A 25,170-nucleotide genomic window follows, 5' to 3' on the forward strand; every position below is an offset into this window, starting at 1 on the left:
GCTAACTTGCAACATAACCAAGTAAAAAGTGATCGAAAGGGGCTTTGATATGTTTTATTTTCTCGCTGGTAAATACATTTGACAATGCCATCTAAAGCTTATAATAAACAATGTTCAATTTCCAGTAATTAACAGTGGACTGGCATGGATGTGAATCCAATTTCGCATTTTTATTTTACACCTACATTTGTTTTTTTTTTTAACTTTCTTTATTGGTTTTTCAACAATGATATATGACATTACAAAACCGTGCACCGGTCAACATTACCCGTGACCCCCCCCTCGCCCCATCGAATCGGTCCCCCACTTGATTCTTATCAGTTCAATTGCCGTCGTTATTTGGCACTCGTGGCTGCTGTTGAGGTTTCCGGTTGTTCGTGTCGGTTTTGTATTGGTGGTGGAGACTGAGATCGTGTCGTCGTCTGCATCTAACAGGTATGCTATATACAGGCCCCAGATGTCTGGGGAACGTGCGTGGAGGGGCAGAGTCCGTATGTGGTTCGTTTCGACATCTTGACAATAGGTGACATCCTATAGCCACTGCTTCAGTTTTGGTGGCGGTCCTTTGCCCCAGTTGCAAGCTATTCGTCTGCGTGCAAGCACAAGGAGTAGGTTTGCCAGTTTCCTGGTATACTCTGGTAATTGGTTGGTTAAGCCCAACATGGTCAGTGTTGGGTCGGGATCCAGTTGAACTCCGATTACTGCTGATATTTTCCCTAGGACCTCTGTCCAGAACGCTCCTATTTCGGGGCAGGACCATGCCAGGTGGACAAAGTCGGCTTACAAATGCCCGCAGTGAGAGCAGGAGACGGATATTGTCATCCTTTGGGTGTGAAGTTTTGCTGGAGTGTGGTAGACCTGATGGACAAAGTTGAAGTGAATTTGTTTGTACCTTGTGTTTATTGCCACTTTCTTTGTGAGTCGTAGTATGTATGACCAGTCTTCTTCAGGTATTGTAATGTTCAGGGCTCTCTCCCACCTTGCTCGAGCAGCGTGTGAGTTTTTCAGTTAACAGGGTTTTATAGATATTCGACACCAGGCGGCCTTCGCCTTGGGCCTGCATCACTCCATGGAGCAGTGGCCATGTCGGGGATTGGAGTGGAAATGTGGCAATGTTGGTTTGCATGGCGTGTCGGGTTTGGTAGTACATGAAGACGTCCAGGGCGTTGTTACCTCCTTTGTCGCTGGCTTCTTGGATCGACAGGAACGTGCCGTTTGAAAACAAGTCGCCTAGTGAGTGGATTTGTAATTTCTTGGTCCATAGCTGGAACACTTTTTCTGATGTTATAGGTATCCCTGGAATGCTTCTCACCGGAAGGAGAAGAGAGCATCTGGTTTGGATTCCATTTCTTTTAGCAATTTTTTCCATATCGTGTGCGTCGTAACCATCGTGTTCATCGGTGTTGAAGGCGTTGATGGTTCGTTGAATGTGACTGCACGAAGTAGATAGGGATCTCTCAATTTGCACGTGTGGCCGGATGGAGTGTATTGCATACCAGTGGCTCAGGTACTGGGCTTGTGCTGCCCAGTAGTGCCCTCTATGTCGGGTAAAGCCAGTCTGCCTTGTGTTATGGGCAGGATCATAATGCTGTGGGCTACTCGGGCAACCCTGCCCGCCCAGACTAGGTCGAGAAGAATGGACTTGATTCGTTGTAAGAATTTTTGCGCGAGTAGTAGAGGAATATTTGTGAAGAGATATAGTAGTTTGGGGAGAACTACCATTTTCGCTAGGGACACTCTGCCCCAGAGTGTGAGGGGAAGCATTTTCCATCTGTTCACTTTGGACTGGTGTTCAGTGTCGTCTCGTAGTTGTCTTGCATGATGTCTGTGCTGGATCTGGACAGAAGTATCCCTAGATATCGGACCTTCGAGTGTTGCCAGTGGAAGCCAAAGTCATCTTGGAATTTTTTGGTTGTTTCTTTGAGAGGGAAAATTATCGATTTTGAATTATTGATTTTTAGTCCTGAGAAGTTGCCGAATTTGAGAACTGCTCGCATCACTGGGTTCAAGTTGTCTTGTGGGTCACAAAGGAAGAGTGCTATGTCGTTGGCATATAGTGAAACCACCAATTTGTGCGGGCCGAAGGAGAGACCTCTGTGCAGGTGATAAAGCCTTAGGTCTGACGCTAGGGGTTCCATGACCAGGGCGAAGAGCAATGCTGACAGTGGGCAGCCCTCTCTGGTCCCTCTGCGTAGGAGGATTTCGGAGGAAATTTTGTTTCCGGGTTTAATTTTAGATGTTGGGTGTTTGTAGAGGAGGCCTATCATTTGGATGAAACGCTTGCCAAGGCCCATTTGTTCTAATATTGCAAATAGAAAGGGCCATTCCACAGAGTAGAACGCTTTCTTGGCGCCGAGAAGCACTGCCATCGCTTGGTTTTCTGGGTTAAGGGCCTCCATTGCTCCGAACATTCTTCTGAGGCCAAATGATGCGTTTCTGCCTGGAACAAATCCAGCTTGGTCCGCCAGCACCATTGCGGGCATGAGTGGAATCAACCTTCTAGTCAGGATTTTTGCAAAGATTTTGTTGTCAAAGTTTAATAACGATATGGGCCTGTAGGAGGCGCAATCTTCCTTGGGTTTACCTGTTTTGTGTAAGAGAATGATGTTCGCCATATAGAGTGTTGGTGGGAGCTGGTCTTTTTCTATGGCTTCTTCGTAGACCTGGACTTAGAGTGGGGCTAGGATATCCGCAAAGAATTTGTAAAATTCACCTGTTAGGTCATCAGGTCCTGGGGCTTTGGTGCTCGGTAATTCCTTGATGACTTCTAGGATATCTTCCGTAGTGATGGGTGCGTTCAACGGCTCACGTAACTCGGCACTCGTCCAATATAGTTCGGTTGTGTTTAGGTATTGTTTTATTTCGGTAGTATCCCTGGAATAATTGGAGTTATATAGGTTTTGATAAAATGTACGGATGTTTCTAATATGTCGTCTTCAGAGTATACAAGGGTTCCCGATGTGTCCAGCACTGCTTCGACTGTCGTGGGTTTTCGTTCTGCGGTGATCAATCTTGCAAGTAGTGCACCGGGTCGTTGACCTTCGCCGTACTGACGGATCTTGTGGTGACTTGTTAGGAATTTGGTTTCTCTTTCTGCTAGTGTTCTGAAGGTTTCTAGTTCTGTCTTAAGTGCTGCGAGCGAACTGCGAGTATTTGTGACTATTACTGCTTGTTCAAGTGTTTTGAGGCGATATTCGCATGTGTTTAATTCTCTCTTCAACATCTTTAGGATTCCATTTTCTTTTGCTAGGCACACCCCTCTGATGAAACATTTTAGTGTCTCCCAGAGTGTTCCCGGCGATGCTACCGTGCCTTGGTTTATTTCTAGAAAAGTGCTCAGTTCAGTTCGTAGTTCATCGGCAAAGATTTGATCTTGAAGGGCTCTGTGCTTGAATCTCCATTGGGGTCTGGTGAAGTCGCTCTGAGACGTTGTGCACACTAAGGTGACCGCTGAATGATCCGAGATGGACCGGGGGAGAATTTGGCATTCACCCCATTGAAGTCTACTATGAGCCGACACGAAGATGTAATCAAGTCTCAAGCTGGATTTGTGTACCCAGGAGTAAAAAGTGAATTCCTGAGAGTCACGGTATTTGCTTCTCCATATGTCAATGAGATCATGTTCTTTGCATATTTCGGTTATTTGTAGACTCACCTTGGAGCGTGGGGCTGTTGTCTTGTGTGTTTTGTCTATGCGTGGGTCGAGTGGGGTGTTTAGATCGCCACCCCATATTATTGTGGCTTCCCTGTTTGATTCAATGTGGGTCTGGACCCAGTCGAAATTATTGGAGCCGTCTATGTTGGGGCCGTAGGAGTTGATCATAATTATTTCTTCCCCATCTATGGTTCCGTGGACGAGCAGTGTTCTTCCTTCGGAGTCGTTCTGGGTCCGGATTAGCTTGAAATGTGTTGTTTTATTAATAAGAATGGCGACTCCTCTTGCGTATGATGAGAGCGAGGCGAAGCATCTGTGGCATCCCCATGTCTTTGCCCAGTTGTTTTCTGAGTTAGGTCGTAGGTGCGTCTCTTGGATAAGAAGCACATCGATGTGATGACGGAGGTATTGTAACAACTTCCTCGTTTTGGAAGGCTGGTTGCCCCCTTTAATGTTCCATGTGACTAGTTTGAATTTGTTTAGTGTTGCTACATCGTTTCTGCTGCTTTGTTTCCGTTTGGTGTTTTTGGGTGCCTAGAGCAGCTTTTCTTGAGTGCTTGTCATTCAGAAAAAGTTATTCATATATTCGAAGTGGAGTCGTTGGTCCCGGTTGGGATCGGATGGGGCCAGTTTTGGCCACGGTCGGTGCACGTCTCAAACTGCTGGCTTGTTTCTTCTAGGAACTCTTCCCCCAACTTGAGTCCCTTCTTCCCTTTTCCCCCTCCCTGTCGGGCAACCCCCAACTTGCCCAAAGTTAACCCCTACCTAAATAACTTATTGAACAGTGCTGTGCTCGTGGCGCTGGTGCCCTCCAAGGATCACCTATTCCGAGGTGTATATAACTTATGCTCATGTTCCAACCTCCCAAGTCGAGCTGGATGTGGAGTTTTTTCAGGGCGGATCTCTCCCGTTCCTCTCTCTCCTTCATGGTCTAGGCATTTCACGTGATGGACGGCATCCAATATTGTCTAGAAAGGTGTTGGCTTTCTCTGGTGACGTAAAGAATTGTATTTTTTCAGCATGTAGGATGCGTAATTTGGCTGGAAAGAGCATTGAGTATTGGATTTTTCCTCTCTGAGGCGGCGCTTAACTCCACGGAAGGCTCTGCGAGATGCTTGCACCGCCGGTGAGAAATCAGGGAAAATTTGGACTGTCGCCATCGTATTGAATGTTGCCTTTGTCTCTGGCTAACCTGAGGATTCTGAAATTCAGCAGTTTAGCGATGATAGGGCGAGGTGCCGTTCCTGGGATTGGGCGATTGGTTGGAATCCTGTGAGCCCTTTCAACTACGAATAGTGGAGAGAAGGTAGTAGCTCCGAAGATTTCTTTGCATAGTTGTTCCACAAAGTCTTGCATCTTCGCAGGATTTTGTTGCTCTCTAATCCCTAGCAGTCTAATGTTGTTGCGGCGGCTGCGCTCTTCTAGATCTTCGTTTTTGGCTACGATTTCTTTTACTTGGCGCTCTAGTGATGTCACTTTGGAGGACAGGGATGTGGCGTTGTCTTCAAGATCGGAGACCCTCTGTTCTACGGTGTCCAGCCTTTCGCCATGTTTATCTAGGCGATGTTGTATTCGGTCCACTTTGGATGAGAGGGTGTCGATTTTGGCATCTAGGTTGCCTATACCTGCTTTGAGTTCTAGCACTATTTCTCGTACATCAAGAGATTGGGGGGGGGGGTGCTGATTCGGTTTCCTGTTCCATGTTTGGTGTTGGCGCTATTTCTCGATTCGTCTGCTTGGGAGTTTTGGCTATGGCCCCGGTTTCAAACATTAATTTTTGCTGCGATTTGTCCGTTTTGCCCATACTGGTGTGGTCTCTTTTACTTTGCTGGGTTGTGCCGGGGCGGTGAAGCGGCTCTCAGCTCGGATGAGCGTGTGATGTTTGGGGTTACGCCTCTGGTTGTAGAAGGGTGCTCTCGGCTGTCTTGGGAATGCTACTGGTCTTATGCGCTCCGATTCCGGTGGAAGCTTAAGACCCAGATATGGTTCAAAGGCTTGTGCCTTACTGGGCTGGATACGGTGTGCGGCGGAGATTGAGTGGGCGGCTTGAGTGAAATGTATGTGGGGCAGTGGTTGTCGAGCCGCGCTGTTGGGTCCCAGAATAACAGTTTTCCTTGTGGCTGCGGCTGCTGGGCTGGTAGTTGGAGCCTTCGTGGAGTTGTCGCAGCTGTTGGTGGAGCTTGGCCTTGCCAATTTTAGATTCCTCTTTCTCCCCCCCGCCCCTGCTGCTTTGTGAATGTACAGGGATGGCAGGCTGTTCCTCTGTTGGGTGGGCCGGGTGCAGCCCCGGCCGCTGAGGGTGTTTGGGTAGTGGTATGGGCCCTGGCAGTGGATCTTCGCTCTGTGCTGTGTACTTTGATTAGTTGGCCGTTATCAGGGTGCTGTTGGCGGAGCGTTTGGCGACGGTGGGGCACGGGGCAGCCTGGATTTGAGGAGCTGGAGAGTCCACAGCTCGCCGAGGGCTTTAGTGTTCCTCCTCAGCCGGGCCAGAGGGGCCGGGCTGGAATAGCTGTGTGGACCCCCTTCCTGCTCAATGCACGGGTTGTCTGACAGCGGTCCACAATGTTGGCAGAACGTTCGCTGGAGGCGGGGCTGGGGCCGTTGGGATTTTGAGGAGTCGGTGGCTTGTGGTACACCACAGGCTCCAGCGATTCTTTCCCCTGTGGGGTCGGAGGGGTTGGGCCAGGCCAGCGTACCCCGTGCTGGCCCAGTGCCTGGCCGTCCGTTTGCTGCCCGGGAGACCGCAGGCCGGACTGGAGACCTGGGGCGGGGCGAAAGAGGTCGGGTGGCGTTTCTCCTACCTGACGCCGGCGGTGTCTCCGGGCTTCTTCCCTCTCCGCTTCGCCTGCGTCAGGAGGGCCCCGTGAGCCGGAGGGGAACGGCAGTGCCCAGTCCGGCTCCCGACTGGTGGCCCGATGCCGCAGGTAGGTCGGGTTCTCAGCTGCCTCCGCTGTGCTCGGGCCGTGGATCTCCGGTCCACCGCAGGCACCTCCTCCAGGGGGCTGGGGCGCTGTTCTCCATGCTCCGCAGCCTGTGCTTTGCCTGGGATACGCACTGCCTGTGAGCTCCGGAGGTTGCGACCGGGGGAGGTCTCTTGGGTGAGGATGTCGCCGAAGTTCGATCACCGCGTTGCCGTAGTGCAGCGCTGTTGCGGCCTTTCTCCCTCCGACGCCGCGCTGACCAGGATGTTGGCGGGTGGCGTTGAAACTAGTACCTGCCAGACGCTCGTGTTTTTGGACACGATATTGTGACAGATGGAGGGTTTTTGGGGTTGTATGAAGCTATTTTTGCCAGGATCTTTCTCGGGATCGGTGCAGAGCTCTCTAGTGAGCTGCCATCTTGGACGGCTCTCTAGCGCCCTCTACACCTACATTTTTAAATATATTTCAAGACCATAGGCTAGCCTTATGCTTCAACTTTTATTTCTACTCTTCAGCAGTTTTAAATCTTTAAAAATGCACAAACTAAAAAAAAAAAATCAATTTACATTAAGGAACTTCAATTCCATGTTAGTCCTTTCACTCCTGTGGTCCATGGACCGAACACCTCACATCCGCTCCAGGGAACCTACTCTTCCTTTTCTGCTCTTCGAGAAGATAAGTAGGCCTGAGCATGACTACAATGAAATGTTTGCACTAGTTAAATATATATCTTCTAATGTAATACACAAGGTTATTATGTATCAGCTCGTCGGCTCTTTATAATCTGTAATGGCAGTTTAATGTTTGCTTCAACAAGAGATAGTTAACGCTTCGCCTTGTTCGGTGGAGGACGCAAACAGGGCCCATGCTCACATTAGAGTGCTCTTGACTGCCTGCTCCCCTCATCAAAACAATTTGGGTCCCTAGCACTCCGGATCCCATTATGGAGATTAGTGCAGCGCTTCAGCGCATGCGCTGATGACGTTTTATGCTTGCCCCGACAGTGTGAAACAGGAGGCAAGTTCAGGATGCACCAGTGATGCAAAGCTGTCGTGACCACGCACAAGTTAGAGTGCGAGTCAGTCCGGGAGCACAGCACGCTTTACTGGTGCCTACAACGAAGGATTTCAAAGCACACAGAAATGATGATCAACGCCTAAGATCCAGAGACAGAGAGCTAACAGGCATCTACATCCCTGCCACTATAAAAAAAGGAAAAGAGAAAAAGAGAAGTTTGACACATTTTTAGAAATGCCAACGCAGATCTAATTTTTAAAATAGTGTCAGTATATACATATTTGGATCCAGTCTGCAAGCTCAGGCAGTGGCCCCAACAGCACAAGACATCTCCCACTAAGTTAAGTGCAGAGAGTGGGAGAGCACCATAGAGTGATGGCAGTCAGGAAGGCAAAGAGCCTGAGAGTGAATTGTGCTCAGTTTTAAAATAAGTGCTGAGGAACTCACTGATCCGGACGACAGGGGCGTTGAGAAAGTCCCTGAAGTAGCGGATGCTTTCGGGAAGCTTGAAGAAGCTTTCCCACAGAAGTCGGCACTTGCCATGCCTCCTACCCCCTTCCCAGGGGATAATACAGGGGATTCAGATGGGACACCGGACGACGACACCTCGACAGGTGACTAAGAGGCTTGTCGCAGAGACGGAAGCAGTGCCCATCCAGGCGAAAAAGAAATCCAGGAATTAAAAATGTTTCGAAGTTCCAGAAACAGAAGTGTCCGATATCTTCAACCCTGATTCAATTAGGAATCCGAGATCCACTGACTGGCAGTCATCACCTAGAGTGGCTTTATATATGGCACAGAGGTTAAGAAAACAGCTGGAGAGGGGAAACGAGACTGTGCATGCAGTCAGAATGTACTCGGCAAGAGTTGGCTGGGAAACTAGCAGAGACGCCTGAGCTCGCTCCCTGCAAAAGAACTCTGCAGAGGGATGGATAGGTCCTGGAAGAGCCATCAGGAGAAACAACTTGATTTAACTTGTCCAGTCGCCAAGATCATGGACCTGGCCGGAATTAGAAGTTAGAGAATATAAGTTCCCAAGCCGGGAACTTACGTCCCCTGCACACTATCTAATATCTGGAATACCAGACCAACAATAAGGTTTATCTAACAAGTAATGTTTCTTAATAAATTCAAGAAGATCTGTAAATGGTAATCCATAGAGAAAGGTAATTTGTTCAAAAAAAATGACTTTGAATCAGATAAGATTACAAGAACCATTCTTCATTGTTTATTCTTGATGTTGAAGCTGTGGAACTGGGCCTTCCACAGCTTATTGTTGGTCTGGTATTCCAGATATTAGATAGTGTGCAGGGGACGTAAGTTCCCGGCTTGGGAACTTATATTCTCTTCATTGTACTGTGCAACCAAGGTGTCAAGGTTGCCCCTCTCTCCTCTGCACCTCATACTTGATTAGCAAATTTTCCAAACACCGAGTATCCAAGTTGACTCTTACCATTTACAAATATTTCTCCTTACTAGGGTGTGCCATAGTTGTCCTATCCTTCTCTTCTCGGAATTAGAAGTTACTCAACAGAGTGACTAACCTACTCCTAGTCCATAGTCTCCTTTCATCCATACTTTAACAGCGTCCTTCCCTGGGGACGGGAGACGGAACCTTTTTCAACAGAAACAATCTACTTCCCCTTTAAATTTAGAGGAGCATGGGGGCACGGCCCTGGAAGCATGCGCTCCCTTGACTCTGCCCACCGACGCCACTCCCCAGTGCCCATTGACGCGTCAACAATATTACCATTGCCTAATGACACCAGTTTTATTTTAGGGGGGAGGATGGTGGGGCATATGGAGGAAAGGGGACTATGGACTAGGAGTATGTTAGTCACTATAGTGAGTAACTTATAATTACCCCTACGTCCCGTCCCCTTTGATCCATACTGTATGGGCGAGTACAACTGAATGTAGCCCCATGGTGGAGAAGTGAGCCTCCTTAAAAACAAGTTCCTTAAAACTGCCTGCCCAAATGGCGAGTGTGACCTGGAGCTGGCATCCAAACAGCAGTACACGCAGAAGGCTGAGGGAGTGGCCCAAGTGGCCGCCTTGCTGATGACCTGCCACGGGACGTGCCTCTGGATTGCGACCGCTGTGGCCTTTGCTTTGATGGCGTGGGCATGCACGTTTGCTGGAAGTGGTTTGTGCTGGCCCTCAAACGCTTCCTTAATGATCAAAACCATCCACCTTGCTATGGAGGCCTTGAAAGCCTGATATCCTGGGTTTGACCCACCAAAGGTGACACAGCTTCAGACTTGCAGAAGCTCTTGGTCCTGTCCATATAGAATTTTAAGGCTTGCCTAACATCTTAACAGTGCAGTACCATCCGAGTGTCATCCTTGGGGTCTGCAAAAAAAGTTGGTAGTACTATCTCCTCATTTATGTGAAATGAAGAGACTACTTTCGGGAGGAACGCGATGCGTTCTGAGGACGACCTTGTCTCTATGAAAAGTAGCGTATGGCTCTAAAGCCAGCAGAGCCTTGATTGCGCCGACACAGCGTGCCGACTTAAGATCCACCAAGAGGGATGTCTTAATGGTGACCAGCCTGATTACCCCGGACGCCATTGGCTCGAAAGCTTTATGCGTCATGGCAGCCAACACTATGTTGAGGTCTCACACGGGATGTGGCTTCTTGATAGGTGGGTAGAATCTGGTGAGTCCCGCCAAGTGCCTTTTAACCACTGGGTTGGCCGAGGAAAAAATGTCATCCTCCGTGTTCCTGTAGGCTCCGATGGCTGTCAGATAGTTGCAGCATGTTTATATCTGCACCCCCGAGTGTGCGAGGTGTGTTGAAAAAGATAGCACGTCGTCCAACGTGCACGTAAGAGAATCAACCTCCTTGGCCTCAGCCCAGTGGCAAAACCTCTTCCACTTGCTCTTGTACTGGCTCCTGGTAGCCTTGCTCTGGGCCCCCTGAATGATGTCGAGGTTAGCCTGCGAGACGCAGATGCTTTAATGTGACCTGTTCAGGAACCCGCTGCAAGGGCTAACTTCTACGGGGAAGGGTGGATGACCGCCCCCCCCTCCCCCCTGCCCTGACAGATGAGCTGGACCCAGACGAAGTTGCATCAGATCCCTTATTTGCAAATCACCCTGTCTATCAGGGGAGTGGGAGGGAATGCATAGGCATTCATGCTGTTCCACCTCATCTGTAGTGCATCGCCCAGGGAGCCTAGACCCTGCCCCTGCCAGGATGTGAACTGAGGGCACTTCCTGTTGTACCAGGTGGCAAAGAGGTCCACCTGTGGATGACCCCATCTGTTGAAGATCTCCTGCAGGACTGTTCCGTTCAATTGCCATTCATAATTGTCTGCCACCAGCCTACTGAGCCTGGCCGCCTCCATGTTCGACTCCCCCGGGAGGTGGATCGCTGTTAAGTGTATGTCGTTCACCAGAGCTCATTCCCAGATGCTGACCGCGAGGGACCATAGAGGAGACCACCTGGTGCCACCCGGCATGTTGAAATACATGCTGGTGGAGTTGTCTGTCTGGACGAGGATCGTCTTGCCACTGATGAGGGGCAGGAAGGCCTCGAGCACCAGCCAGATGGCCTAGACAGTTGATATGGGCCTCTTGTTCCTGCAGAGACCACACTTCGTGGACGTGTGTGGCCAGGGTAGCTCCTCAGCCCTCCAAGGACGAGTCCATAGTGATGGTAAGCTGCGGTGCTGGTTGACTGAATGGTCTGCCTAACCTCAAGTTGCGGTCCGTGCTCCACCAGACCAGGTCCTGGCACAGGAACTGAGGAATGCTGACAAGTTCCGCCTGGGAACCCCACTCCTGACTCCATGAGGCTACGAAGTGCAGCTGTAATTTCCTCATTTTCAGTCTTGTATATGGCAATGCCAGAAGACATGTCACCATGATACCCAAGAGGGGCTGGTACCACCACGCTGATGTCTCTTCTCTGCTGAGGAAGTGACTTGTGGCCCTCTTGATGGACAATATCTTGTCTTTCGAAGGAAAGACTCTCCTAGTTTGTATCCCACCTAGAGGACCAGGAACAGTAGAACTGTGACTTTTGGAGATTGATGGAGAATCCCAATTCATGTATAGTGTTCATGAGGGCGGAGGAGGTGTGCTGAACTGCCTCCGGAGACTAGCCCCAATGAGCCAGGCATCTAGGAATTGATAGCTATGGTGACCTTGAGCCCCGAGGAGGGCTGCCATTGCCTTCATGAGTCTTGTTAAAAGCCTGGGGGGTGAACTGAGGCCAAAATGGTAACAGCTTGTATTGAAAGTGGAAGCCCATGATCCTGAACCTTAGGAAGGACCGATTGGGCTGCCAAATCAGGACGTGTAGGTACACATCCTTCAGATCCAAGGAGCACATACAATCTCCCTTGCACAGTGTCTCTGCAATAAGCGTTGGGGTAACCATCTTGACATTTTGAAGCAGGAGGGAAAGGTTCAGGGTGGATGGGTCCAACACGACTCTCAGGCTAGCCTGGTTCTTGTGTATGGCGAAGTTTCTGGAGTAGGATCCCATGCCTCGCTGGGAGGCTGGGACCTCTTCCACCGCTTGACTCTGGACGAGTGAGCAAATCTCCACCAGCAGAGCTGTTGTCCTTATCTGCAGAGTGGAGCAAAGGAATGAGGGGAGGGAGGGAAGGGTAGGCAGTACCCCATGGACACTGACAGGATCCAGGTTTCCACAAACCTCATGCGCCATTGGTGTGCGTGAAGGGCAAGCCTGCCCCCACCGGAGACGCATGGACCCGGAGGGGCGTGTCCTGCCTTTTTTCCCTCTGAGGCTAGTGCTGAGGACGGGGAGCGGAAGTAGCTCTTACTCGCCCCCTCCCCCCTTGTGTTTGCGGCGGTGCTGACTCTGGGAGCGATCCAGCTGCCTGGACCGTCGTTCTTTGAACCCCACCCCCGCCAACCCCTGGAACCCGCCAAAGGCTCGCCCCCTGTCGGAAAACACTTGTGTGTCTAGCTGAAGGTTTTGGGCATGGACTTCGTGAGGATAGATAAGGACTTCGCAGTTTGGGAACTGTTCTTATAAAATTCCTGATCAGTGGTGGAATGAAAGGTCGCTACACTCGAATGGAAGGTCCAGTATGCGGTACTAAACGTGCGGGTTGAATTTGGTAGCCTGTAACCAGACGGTCGTCCTCATGTGAAGATGAAGATGAAGGATGAAGATAACGCAGAGAAAATGGAGAGAAGAGGCGCTCCGGATAACTGGGCGCCCGGATTAGGTAAGATGGAGACTCCGGCTCCAGCATTGATGGAATGCAGGTAAGATGCGCGCACAGCGATGTAGCGGCTGGCAGCAGGTAAGGAGCGCCCTCAGCAATGGCTTCAGGAATGGAGCTGCAGGAATCCAGTGATGCACAGGTAAGCACAGCGGAGAGCGTTACGCTGCTGAAAGCAGAATAACGCGAAGTGAAGGCACGTGAATGGGTTGGCCTTATATAGGCTGGCTCAGGTCCCTCCCTTTAGCCCCGCCTACTGACTCCACCTTGCCCTCCCCAAGGACTCTGGCACATGCCTTCCAATGCTGTTCTACAGCCACGCCTGGCCCAGCTGCACCTGCCATTGGCACAGAGTGTGCAAGGCACACTTTTACATGAGCCTGGTGCCAGTGTCACAAGTCTAGGCGGAGAGCATAGGGCAGAGGCCATCTCTCACTGTATGCAAGTAGATTAAGGGAGATTCCGGAGACAATGCTAGCATATAACAGATTAAAGTTACATACCAAGCCGTTAGTTGAAACAGGTATTCACAGAAACTACAGGAGCAGGCTGTAAACAAAGAGACAGAGAAAAGGCAAAGACAAGCAAGTACACTGGGCAACTTGGGTAGATCAGAAATAAGGGTGTACTGGAATATGATATGGGGTCTCCAGGGAGAAGGAAAGCCCTTGGGTACCAACAGATTACTCTCAACAGTCATACAGCAACATCATGACTTAGGCGTGCCGAGGAAACTGTTGTACTGTTGTACTCAGTGCAAGGGTAAAACTGAAAGACCATATACTGAGGCAGGTACGACTTCAACGGACTAGGTGAAGGCAACAGAAGTCTTCCCTTATCGGATTTGAACAGAGACCAACCCAAGGTCACACTGTAAAACGGATTCAAGTGGAGACCCCACAGTGGACCCAGATGTATACAAGTAGAAAGCAGCATTGAAAGAAATAACCAGGTACAGGACAGGATAGGATATCAGAAGTTAGAACAGGCAGGTTGCAAGGCAAGGAGCCCAGAGGAGAAGGGCAGAAAGCAGCGGAGTGCGGCAAAGCAGTCAGGCGGGAGCCTAGAGGAACAGGGCGGAAGGTAGTGGAGTGCGGCAGAGCCGTCAGGCAGGAGCCCAGAGGAGCACGGCGGAAGGCAATGGAGTACGGCAGTGCCGCCAGTTGAGAGCCCACAGGAGCAGGGCAGAAGGTATAGGTGGGTGCACAGAGAAGCAGGGCAGAAAGCAGCGCAGTGTGGCAGAGCTGCCAGGTGGGAGACCAGAGGAGCAGGGCGGAAGGCAGCGGAGTGGGGCAGAGCCGCCAGGTGGGAGCCCAGAGGAGCACGGCGGAAGGCAGCGGAGTGGGGCAGAGCCGCCAGGTGGGATCCCAGAGGAGCAGGGCGGAAAGCAGCAGAGTGGGGCAGAGCCGCCAGGTGGGAGCCCAGAGGAGCAGGGCGGAAGGCAGCAGAGTGTGGCAGAGCCGCCAGGTGGGAGCCCAGAGGAGCAGGATGGAAGTCAGCAGAGTGTGGCAGAGCCGCCAGGTGGGAGCCCAGAGGAGCAGGGCAGAAGGATGCAGCAGACTGGAGAGGTAGCTGCAAGCATCAACAGCAACAGGAATCAAAAGGCCAAAAGAGGATTTCAAGGAAAAACTGGTAACAGGACACCAGCACGAACTCCCAGTGGAAGCAGTTGACTGACAACTGCTTCTGTTCAAAGTGAGCTTATAAAGGCACTCCCAGCCAGCAGGCCAGCAGGGTGGAGCTGATTGCAGACTCTGGCATCTGTGTTCAATTAAGTCCAGCCCTGGCTTCAGTAGCCTGCAGCAGTAGCAGCAGTGGTTTCTAATCAAGTGCTCTCCAGCTCTTTGCAGCCTAGCCTGTAGTAGCTCAGAACAGGTGAATGCAATCAGGCCCTCTGCAGCTCTTAGTAACTTGCTGCAAACAAATGTATTTAGTATGCCTCCTCCAGCCCTCTGCCTTTTGGACAGCATACATGTCCCAGAATGCATCTGCTGGATTAACCCAAAAGCCGGAATGGAACATGCAATTAGATCAGTCCAAAACTGCAGTGGTAAAACAAGGAAATAAAGGCAGAGACGTATGTAGTGGTGCTGGGTGGCAGGCGAGTAGGATCGTGACAGCCAGAGGCGCCAGGACTGGGTCCAATTGGACCATGAGGATGAGTAAGGACTGGCCCCTTGTCCAGTGGCCATGACAGCTGGTGGAGGGAGTGGAGGCAGCATGTCCCCAATCGCATCCCGAAGGATAACTCCCATTTGCGGGGATCGCATAAGCAGGAGGAACACTAAAAAAAAACCTGTCCATACAGGCCGGCGGGGCACTAGGTGACCTGGGCAGAAGAGCAGGACCCGATGGCTGCTGGGGCCTGCGTATGCTCTGCCCTCTCTGATGGGTGTATCTGCCCTGTGGTGTCAAAGGATAGAGTGTAGGCCACGTACCTGGTGTAGACCAGTCCCACCTTGAAAATCTTTCTTCCACCTGCTCTGTGAAGGGTGGTGTGTTGGACGAGAAGCCATCTTGTCTGGCTCTGCGGCCATCTTGTCGTGCTGCATGCCACATGCCTGGGTCGTGCCACATGCCTGGGTCCTTGCCACATTGGGCCCAGCCTCCTCCAGGACTCTTGGCGATGGAGCTTGAGGCCACCCTGCACCTCAGGCCGGGGCCTTGTAGGCGTCATGCCCTTGGCTCTGTCGCTGCGCCCTTTCAGACATTCGTCCGGTAGTAGGGCGCCTCGGGTGTAAACCTGCCAACAGAAACTTGCGGTCCCTCAGCAACTTCACCAGCAGGATCGAGTGACCCCTCGGCCAGGTGGCCGGTAGCTGACAAAGCCTCGGTACTTGTGCTGGTGATAGAACCTGGACGGTCCCTCCTGCTCGGACGTTTCCTCGGAAAGGAGTCACCTTTGCGAGGTGCTGATGAGAATAGAGGCCCTACCTTGGGCCTTGACTTGTGTCTGTCGAAGTTCTTCAAGTCCTCTGGAGGCGATCTCTTGAAGAGCTCTCTCCACTAAGCTAACCTGTTTTTCATAGCGCGCGGAGTAAGCGTGTTGCACGCGGTACAGCTGCAACAGCCGTGGTCAGGGCCAAGATAGTGGACGAAAAGTATGTGGAGGGTGGGGGAGCCGGCAGTGGGGAAGAGCCCCTCGCAGGCTGGACACAATATGAGGGCTCTAGCGAGGGTCAGGCAGCTAGAGTCGGATAGAAAGGGTTTGGCTGCACGGATCAGTTTACACATGTAAGCCGTGGAAGAAGCTAGGGAGTTCACCTGTCTGTTGAAAGAGAAGTTAGAGTCCAAATAAAAACCTAACGTTTTGACCTCTTGTCCTACTTTGATGCTATTGCCATCAATTGTGAAGGAAGAGTAGACTGGGCCTAATTTCTTTAGACTAGAGGTAGTACCCAGGATGACAAGATCAGTTTTATCATCATTCAGGCATAGTCCATGTGTGGCCATCCATGCCTGGATGATGATGTACACTCTATTCACCAAGGCCAAATCCTTTCCATAATCCCCAGAAAGCTGAAGGAGGATCTGCGTAGTTGGTGTAGGTGATACCGAGATGATCCAGATCATCGAAAAGGGGCTTGGTAAATATATTGTACAATGTGGGGGAGACACAAGAGCCCTGTGGCACACCGCCACCGCAGGTGATAGGTATGGGGTCAGCTGCTGCTGTAGGTGAAAAGACCCTCATGGTTCTGCCGTTAAAGAAGGATCTGATCCATGTGATAGTCTCAACAGAGAAGTGAGCTGATGTGTTGAGGTGGGTACATAGGACAGAGTGGTCGACCAGGTCGACTGCTGCCGAAAGGTCTAGAAGGAGGAGTAGAGCGGCTGGCCATTATCTCTAAGCTCATCGATCTGTGTTTTAAAGGTCAATGAGAGCAGTCTCAGTCCCATGTTGAGGACGGAAGCCTAATTGTCTGGCTCCTAGAAGGTAATGTTCTTCCAAGTATTTCTGTATTAGTCCATAGGAGACCTTATCCAGAATTTTTAGAAGAAATGGTACGGTCGTGATAGGTTTGTAGGCGTGGCTGGGACAAGTGTGGTTTTTTTTTTTAGTAGTGGAAGTACCCAGGATTGTTTTAAATTGGTAGGGATAGAGCCGGTGGAGAAGGAAGCATTGATTAACTTTGTGATGAAAGGGGAGAGGTCTCGAGCAGCATCCTTAATGAGCTGTGCAGGGCACAGATCTCCCTGACAGTTGGACGGTTTCAGTGACAATATTTTTTCTACTGCAAGTGTGGTGACTTTGGAGAAATTGAAGCGAGTGTTTTCCGTTAAAGTAGGCTTCTCAGTCGATTTGGACGGGTGGGGGTCATTCAAGGAGGCTTTTTTGCAGGAGATTTTATTTTGTAAGGTAGCAATCTTGTTAGCTAGGGCATTTTGGATTTCTGAGCACCATTTTTTATCTTTGGTGCAAGTGTCTGGTGGTGCTGAAGGGGTCAATAATTCTTTGAGGATGGAGAATAATTCCTTCGTGTTAGATTTAGCTTGGGATATACGAGAGTCGAAGGAAGTTAGTTTTGCTAGGCAGATCTCTTTTTTGTAGAGGGCTGCAAGTTTAGTAAATTTGAGTTTATTAGCTGCTGACGGGAGTTTTTTCCAGGTGGCCTCGCAGTTTCTTTTTTGTTGCCTTAAGTTTTTAAGGAATGGTGTGTACCATTTGTTCAAATGTGTTTTGGGCTTACTTGGTCTGAGTTTGGGAGGGGCAATTAGGTCCAATGAGGTGGACATAATTTTATTGTATTCTTCGACCAAATTCTCAGGATCCGAGTTGTCAGGGAGTGTATTGAGTGTGGGGAGTAAGTTCGGGATAAGTCTCTCCACAGTGATGCGCTTTTTATTTCTCGTGAGTGTAGGAGGAGCCCTACTGACCGGCAAGGGTGGGGGGTCAGGTAGTAGAGAGCATGAACGATACCAGATGGTGGTCCGTCCAGGCTAAAGGTGAAGTGGGAGTGATGTTGGCTAGACAGTTGTAGTGAGCCACCCAGGCGAGTATTCTGTCTTTGGCATGTGTAGGTTCAGTACTTATTTGGGTAAATCCTAGTTCAGAAAGGGTGTTAAGCGTAGTAATGGCAGACTGGTCTTCCGGGTCATTAAAGCCCATGTTGAAGTCCCCAAGGGTGATAAAATTATGTTAAAGTCCTCATCCCATGTGCCTGATGGGCCTGGCGGGCGATAAATCAGCGATAAATCAGTTGGATGTTAAGGGTTTGGGCATTAGTAAGTGGAACTTTAACAGAGGGTAGTTTGCATGAGAGGACGTTGATAGGGGTTGTTAATCTCATAGCAAGACTACATTTGTGGATGATAGCAACACCCCCTCCTCTGGAGTTAGTTCTATCTTGTCTCAAGATGGAGTAATTATCTGGAATAGCTAGCATGAGCATAGGGCCTGCTGCCGGATGTAGCCAGGTCTCCGTGATGGCAAGGTGGTCGAGGTCTTATTTGACTATTAGTCTGCAATTTCTGTTGCATAAACTACTACCGATCTGACATTGATCAGGGCTCTCTTGATTTGGGGACTCGCGGTGGTTGTAGTGGGGGGGTGGTCTTGTGTTATTTCAGGTTTGCTGTGTGGAAGTTTGGGGTCGGAGTTCTGCAGTGAGTTAGGTTTTGGGGTAGTTGGGCGAGACCAGACTGTTGTGGTTCTTAGTCTCTGTATAGTGAGCATAGAGCGGGCGAGGGGTTCATAGATTTTAGCTAATCTGGCTCCGAGTCTTAAATTCCTGTCTGTAGTGTGGCAGGGGAAGCAAGTAGGTAATGTCTGATGTGAGTCGTTTATATCTAGAGGTGAACAGCTAGATAACTTATTGTCAGGTATAGACGAGTACATGGTGGTCGTTGAATGAGGTGACATGCTTAACCGTGCGATGTTATTTATTAGGAACAGGAGGCAGGCGAGCTGGCTAATGACCAAAGGAAACATGCTAGGTAGTTAGAGCAAGTGTATATGGATATCAGGGTGGGTGGCCTAAAGCAAGTTCGAACCAGGCAGTATCGAGGCAGATAGCGTGCCGCAAGGCAAGGGGAGGCACTAACCTCAATCAAATAAGTAGAGGAGTAGAGGTTCAATTCAGTACTCTGATGGCGTGGGCCTCATACATGAACAGTAACAGAGGGGTAGGCAGATAAAGGGGTCCTATCCATACATTAGCAGTGCTATACCAACAAGAGAGCATAACATCACTAGTGGGAAGGCACAAAGGACATTGTCCACCTATTCATATACAATAATGGCGGGTAGGCAAGGAGGTAGATAGGCTAGTATGAGTCTAGTATGAAACACAGGTTAAGTGCAGCTATCAGATGGCAATGCACTAAGAAGCTAGATGCATCTATCAAAATACAATGTAGTGGCAGGCTAAATGCAGCTATCAAATGGCAATGCACTCTCAGGCTAGCTACGACTATCGGGTGGCAGTTCAGCTGTCAAATAACAGTGTAGTAACAAGCTAGATGCAGTATCAGCTGGCAGTAATATACATGTGCAACTGTAAGGCAATATAATGAACAAGGCAGCAATGATCAAATGCAATTTTAGGCACACAAAATCAAATGGGGGCAGAGCGCCAAATGCAATTTTTAAGCACACAAAATCAAATGGCGAGCAGAGCGCTGCAAGGCAGCAATGATCAAATGCAATTATAGGCACACAAAATCAAATGGCGAGCAGAGCGCTGCAGGGCAGCAGAGACCAGATGCAGTTTGTGGGCATGCAAAGTCAAATTACAAAGTCAAGATAGAGGCAGAGCGCTGCGAGGCAGCAGTAATCAGAATGCAGTCTCTCCAGCAAGTAGCAAAGACAAGGATTCAGACAGTGCACAACAGTGATATGGCTGTAATGTTGGTACTGGCGCATGCAGCTGTAAGCTACCATGATGAGCTAGAGTCTGGATTAGTTGTGCGAGTGTATAGAGTCATGGGTGGATGACTAATTAGACATAAGATGCAGCATTGCATGTGGAAGAAAGCGGAATGCTCTTTAGGCAGAGACTGCAGTAGCACGTTATCGTGGGAGAGTCATCTGGGCATCTGCATCAGCCAGAAAGGTCATAGTGTCAGGCTAGGAGCGCTTACCTAACAGAACGTGTTCACTAGAGGCGTGATTCCGTCTGGATGAAAGGCGAACAAGCAGCAATCCTGGCCCTGGGCTCTGTCAGCTCTGGACAGGCTCAGGACAGGAAGTGCCTTATGGTGTGTACCATTGAGCTGCATTAGCTCAGCAAGAAGGGCCAGTGTTAACACACTGACCCTCTTCAGCAATATGTTCTTAGTACACAGGAAGGACAAGGTGAGACCTGTTTTACATTTCAAGAAGCTCAATGGGTGAGTGTTAGGAAAGATTTCATATTGTATGTAATTTTCCCACCATGTGGCAACCCCCAAACTTTTTGCTGCTATTTTACATCCTGATCTAGACTTTGCCAGAGAAGCGCAGCCTTCCGCCCGCACTCCTCTGGGCTTTCACTCAATTCTTATGGGGAAGCTGACATGCCCTTAAGATAGTCAGTACTGGGATACTTCGTTTCCCTTAGTCCTTTTCTCATGTTGCAGCTTTGGTGCAACATAGCACAAGAGTGCACCGTAACTTACATTACTACGCTTGTGGGTCTCTAGTCATTCCAAAGGCCCTAGAAACTCTCGATGGACTTATTATGAACTGTTCAAATGTGTCACGGACGGGACTGGTGGCAGCCATCGTTTCTCTTGTGTTTTGAACCCTTTTTTGCCATGTTATCCTCGCTTACTGCGTTTGGCACAAATGAGTGGCCTGGCTCCAAAATGGCCATGTCACGAGGTTCTTTGTCCTGTCTGCTGACCGTCTTGCCCCTTCACCTTCCCCAAGTCGAGCCGACCCTGGTCAGTCCTTATTTGGGCATGCACTTTCCTGCGAAACCCCAAAGCTTTTGCGGGCTTCTGCATGCCTTGTGTGTGCCTCCAGGATGTGGGCTGGGATGTCTGTTCCCAATATACATACTGGGTGCCAGAGAGTCTGGAGTGTCCTGAATGCCTGGGACCACTCTGGTCCGTGATAGGTCCACGTATTGTGTGAGTGTTTGTGAGCAGACCTCCCATTGGGCCCTCTCCTTTTTGGCGCGAAGGGAACTTTGGATAAGAGGAGGCTGAAAACACCACTACCATGTCGATCTCCTGAGTTCACAAAGAACAAGGGATAAGGAGCCAAGTATCCTGCAACAAGAAGCTGAGTCGAGGAACCGCTGAAGATTTGGCACCCTGAACTGCTGTCGTCCTGCGAGACCCCTCTGCATCTGATCATCCTAGGTGGTCTGCGAAGGCGCTTCGACCCATTGGAATAGTGGGATCAACTATTCCCGGCACCTTCATCAAACCCTGCAAGTAAGCCTCTTCGGAAGTGTCCCTGGGCCAACCAGTGGGCTGACCAGCTTACACAGGACGCTTTGATCTGTCACCGCCGCTGTTTCGGGGAAGATTGCGCTGCGTCCACGGCACCCTCACACCGAATTTCGTACACTTGGCATTCCCAGGTCTGAAGTGAGACAAGTGCGCCCGGACCAGAGTAAACGCGGTTGCCCTGCTGTGGTAACAACCTGTGCACATCCGCTGCATTTGGGACACCCTCTACCCTGCATCCTACTATGCAGAATCTACACGTGTCGAGACGGCCTGAAAATCGCAGCTGAACCTGCCAGCAAAGTGAACTGAAGTAGTCTGGGTCTGCCTGCGTCGGGGACCGGTGAGTAGTCCATACCCCAACCGGTGGCCCCCTGCGCAGGAGCCAGTTTCTTTTCTACCATTGTTATGAAATAGCGACTCTCTCCCGCACACTCACCCTGCCTCTGCCCAAAAGTGGAGGCCCTGCTTGAGTAGTGGGGACTTGTTTTGCATCGGTCCATTCACCTTCCTGAACTGCCTGATATCCTCGGAGAGGCCCTCTTTGGTCCATTGGCACCAGCGCGTGCAGGTACTTTTGAGCACAAGGCTCCTCTCTTCGTAGGGCTCGGACTTCCTCCTAGTTAGGTGCATTTCAGATATCGAACTGGGTCTAATGATTACTTGCACTGCCCGTTTTCATCCCCATCTAGGTGGTCTACATATTACGTGCTCCTAACTCCTTAGACCCTATCTGTCTTGTATATATATTGTATTGATTGTGATGTGTTGGTTTACTTTAGTATTATTGTGATTCTTTGCTATGGTCGATGTTACAAAGGCCTTGTAATAAATGTGTCTATATTTTTAATATAACACCTGTTTGGAGTAATTTGTAAGTGTCCTTGCTTTGTGTGCTCATTGCGGGCTTTCAGTCAAACTCACCCCTCTTGAGACTTAGTCTTGACCGCCGCCATCGCTACCTTGATTGGACTGGCTTGTCCAGAGGTTACCCTGTTGCAAGAAACTAGGCTGGCCTTCTGAAACTCTGCCCCTCCAGGTCCGAGTTCAGAAATATATCTTAACAGCGGATTGTGTGCCAACATTTCAAGATGGAGGGCAGTCACCTCCTCTCAAACATCCTCAGGAAGGACGATTGGCTTACCCGTTTAGAACTGAAAGACGCATATTTGACGGTCCCAGTAGCAATGTAACACAGAGCATGGCTCAGCTTCATATGGAGAGAACAAATGTTGCAATTCAAGACTCTGCCTTTCGCGCTTATCTAAGCTCTGCAGGGATTTACCAAACTAATGAGACCTGTTACAGTGGCAATAAGAGAGGGATCAGGTCCATAGTTTACCTAGACGACATTCTGATCCTAGCAAGCAACAGGGATGAGCTGGTAGAGCAGGCTCAATGGGTAAAGAACCTCCTAGTATCCCTAAGGTTCCTGGTCAACCTAGAGAAGTCCGATTTGGAGCCCAGAAAAAGAATGGACCTTCCTAGGATTAATAGTAGACTGCCGATCAACAACTCCAGCTTCCAGCGAGAAAAGTGTGGGATATAAAAAACGATATATGGGTATGTCTCAAGAAGACGGTCATATCGCTCAGGATGTTAGCGAGAATTGTGGGATTGCTAAACTCGTCCATTCAAGCCATATTTCCCGGGCCTCTGCATTATCGAGCGCTGCAGAAATTGAACAAACATCTTCAACAGTGGCTGAGATACCATCAGAGGATTCTGCTAGAACAGGAAGGGAGCATGGAACTCAAATGGTGGCATCCATGACATGGAAGCATGGAACGGGTGCACATTTTTGGGGACGTTCCAGAATTTGTTATCGAGTCGGACAACAGCTGGATAGGCTGGGGGCCAGATGCAGGGCCATAAGGACAGGAGGAAAGTGAGCCCATGAAGCGTTGCATCTTCATATCAATTGTCTCAAAATTTTAGCTGGGTCATTTGCCATCAAAGCTTTTACAAGAGACAGTAGATTTCTGCATATTGCTCAAAATGGACAACGTGTCAGTGGTTCGATACATAACTCTGGAGGGCACAAGGTCCAGAATTCTGGCATAATTGGCAAAAGACTTCTGGCATCACTGCCTAGAGTACAGAATATCAGTCACGGCTGAATACTTGCCAGGAACGTTCAACATAATAGACTGGAATTCCCAACATCTCACGGACGCCAGCGACTGGTAGCTGGACAGATTTTCCAGAGACTGATGGACATCTGGGGGGCAGATCGACAGATACATTTGCCTCCAGGCTGAACGCTCAGACACCCAGATTCCTCAGCTGGAGGTTAGATCCAAATGCTCCGAGTACAGATGCATTTCTGCACAGCTGGCAGGACAATATGCCTTCGCTCCATTCATGATGTTGAGCAGGGTGTTGGCGAACATTCGCAGAGAGAGGCAGAAATGGTGATAGTGGCTCCCGCCTGGAAGTTGCAAGCAGGGTTTACAATTCTGATGGAGCTTTCCTCTGATTTCCCACAAGCCCTTCCACAGATGGAGCACCGGATCACAGACCCAACCAGGAAGTATCATCCTCTGAGCAACAAGGGCACTCCCAATACTAGCCTGCAGGGTGTCCAGAAACAATGGAGCTTGCCAGTCATTTTGAACCAGGCTGCCGGGCTTATATAGGAATCATGGGTGTGGTTCACCCGCAGGAACTGTGGAGCAAGTGGCAGGACTGGTGTAGACAGTTTTCATCCAGCTTTTGTGCCTATAGTACAAGTTCTCAATTTTGTAGCCTCCTTAGTTGCGGCCGGTAAAGCTTTCTGGGTGCTAGAAATATATAGATCGGCCATATCAGCAGGTCATGACCTCAGACAAGATCCCAGTGGACAAGCACCCAGCAGTAGTACGCCTCGTTAAGAGGAGTGAAACTGCACCCCTCCCCTACCAAGGTACACGTTCTTGTGGTATGTCAACATGGTCCTGTATTTCATAGTCAACACCCATCCAATAAATACCTATTTTTATCTCAAGTATCAGGAAAGCAAGCAATGCTGCTATGTTTAGTTTCTTTTAAGAGTTTTGGACGGTTAGGGCCCTAGAGATAGACAGGTGGGTCTTTGGACCCGAAGGGATAGTATTTACGATCGCCAGGAGGACGAAGACTCATTACTCCTCCCTTATCGTACCCCTACTTGCCCGGACAGCCACAGCTTTGTGTAGCTGATTGCATTAGAGAGTACGAGTCCAGGACTGCCAAAGTGAGACCGGCGGGCGTGACGCAGCTATACAGAACATGCAGGATATCATTCAGGGCAGTGGCGACAGCCACCATAGCGAGGTGGGTAAATGAAATTATGGCACAGGCAGGTGTGGATATGTCTTAGTTCGGTGCACATTTGGTGAGGGGGAGAGGCAGTTGCCTCAAAAGCTTATACAGTGGGAGCCAGTTTGCATGATATCCTGCGGGCAGCAGATTTGTCGAACAATGGCGTTTTTAAGGCCTTTTACTGTAAGCCGATAATATCAGTAGTGGATATAGTGATTCACAACTATGAACAAGCATAATGCTTGCCTCCAGTCTTTATAAAGAATGAAGATTACCCAGGCTTCTAGCGCAGGGAGTCTTGATTCTATTCAAAACACAGAGGTAATCATTATTCCTGCCAGCACATGCATGATAGGCAACAGTTATATATATGGACATGTTTAGTTTTGTGGCAAGTGACATATGCCCACCCGCACGATCTTGTTCTCTTTCTGCAGGAGAAGATCAGAACAACGGCTGATGGATGCAGTCTGGGGAAGTCGTATAAGTATCGTCTGCAGACCTCTCGATGTTTCAAGTGTTCGGATGTTGGCGTTCGTCGTCAGTTAACTAGAGGAGGCTACAAAGCCTGGATGCAGCTTCAGAGCATCAAGGAAGAGGAGGAGCACTGGACAGGTTGTGAAGTGTTCCGTTCAGGGGCAGGAAAGGACTACAAGAGTGTAGGGACTTCATTTCAATTTTAAAAAAAGACATTGATTGTTTGGGTTGTA

At 49.7% G+C, this 25,170-nt stretch overlaps 1 protein-coding gene across 1 annotated transcript in view; it reads right to left on the bottom strand.

The window, feature by feature from the left end:
- The window catches only part of ZYG11B (zyg-11 family member B, cell cycle regulator), a 682,105-nt gene that overhangs the window by 206,841 nt on the left and 450,094 nt on the right, over positions 1 to 25,170 (bottom strand). The gene's annotated exons all lie outside the window — the stretch shown is intronic.

Source organism: Ambystoma mexicanum, chromosome 1q, assembly GCF_040938575.1.
Source record: "Ambystoma mexicanum isolate Mex_15411 chromosome 1q, UKY_AmexF1_1, whole genome shotgun sequence".
NCBI lineage: Eukaryota > Metazoa > Chordata > Amphibia > Caudata > Ambystomatidae > Ambystoma > Ambystoma mexicanum.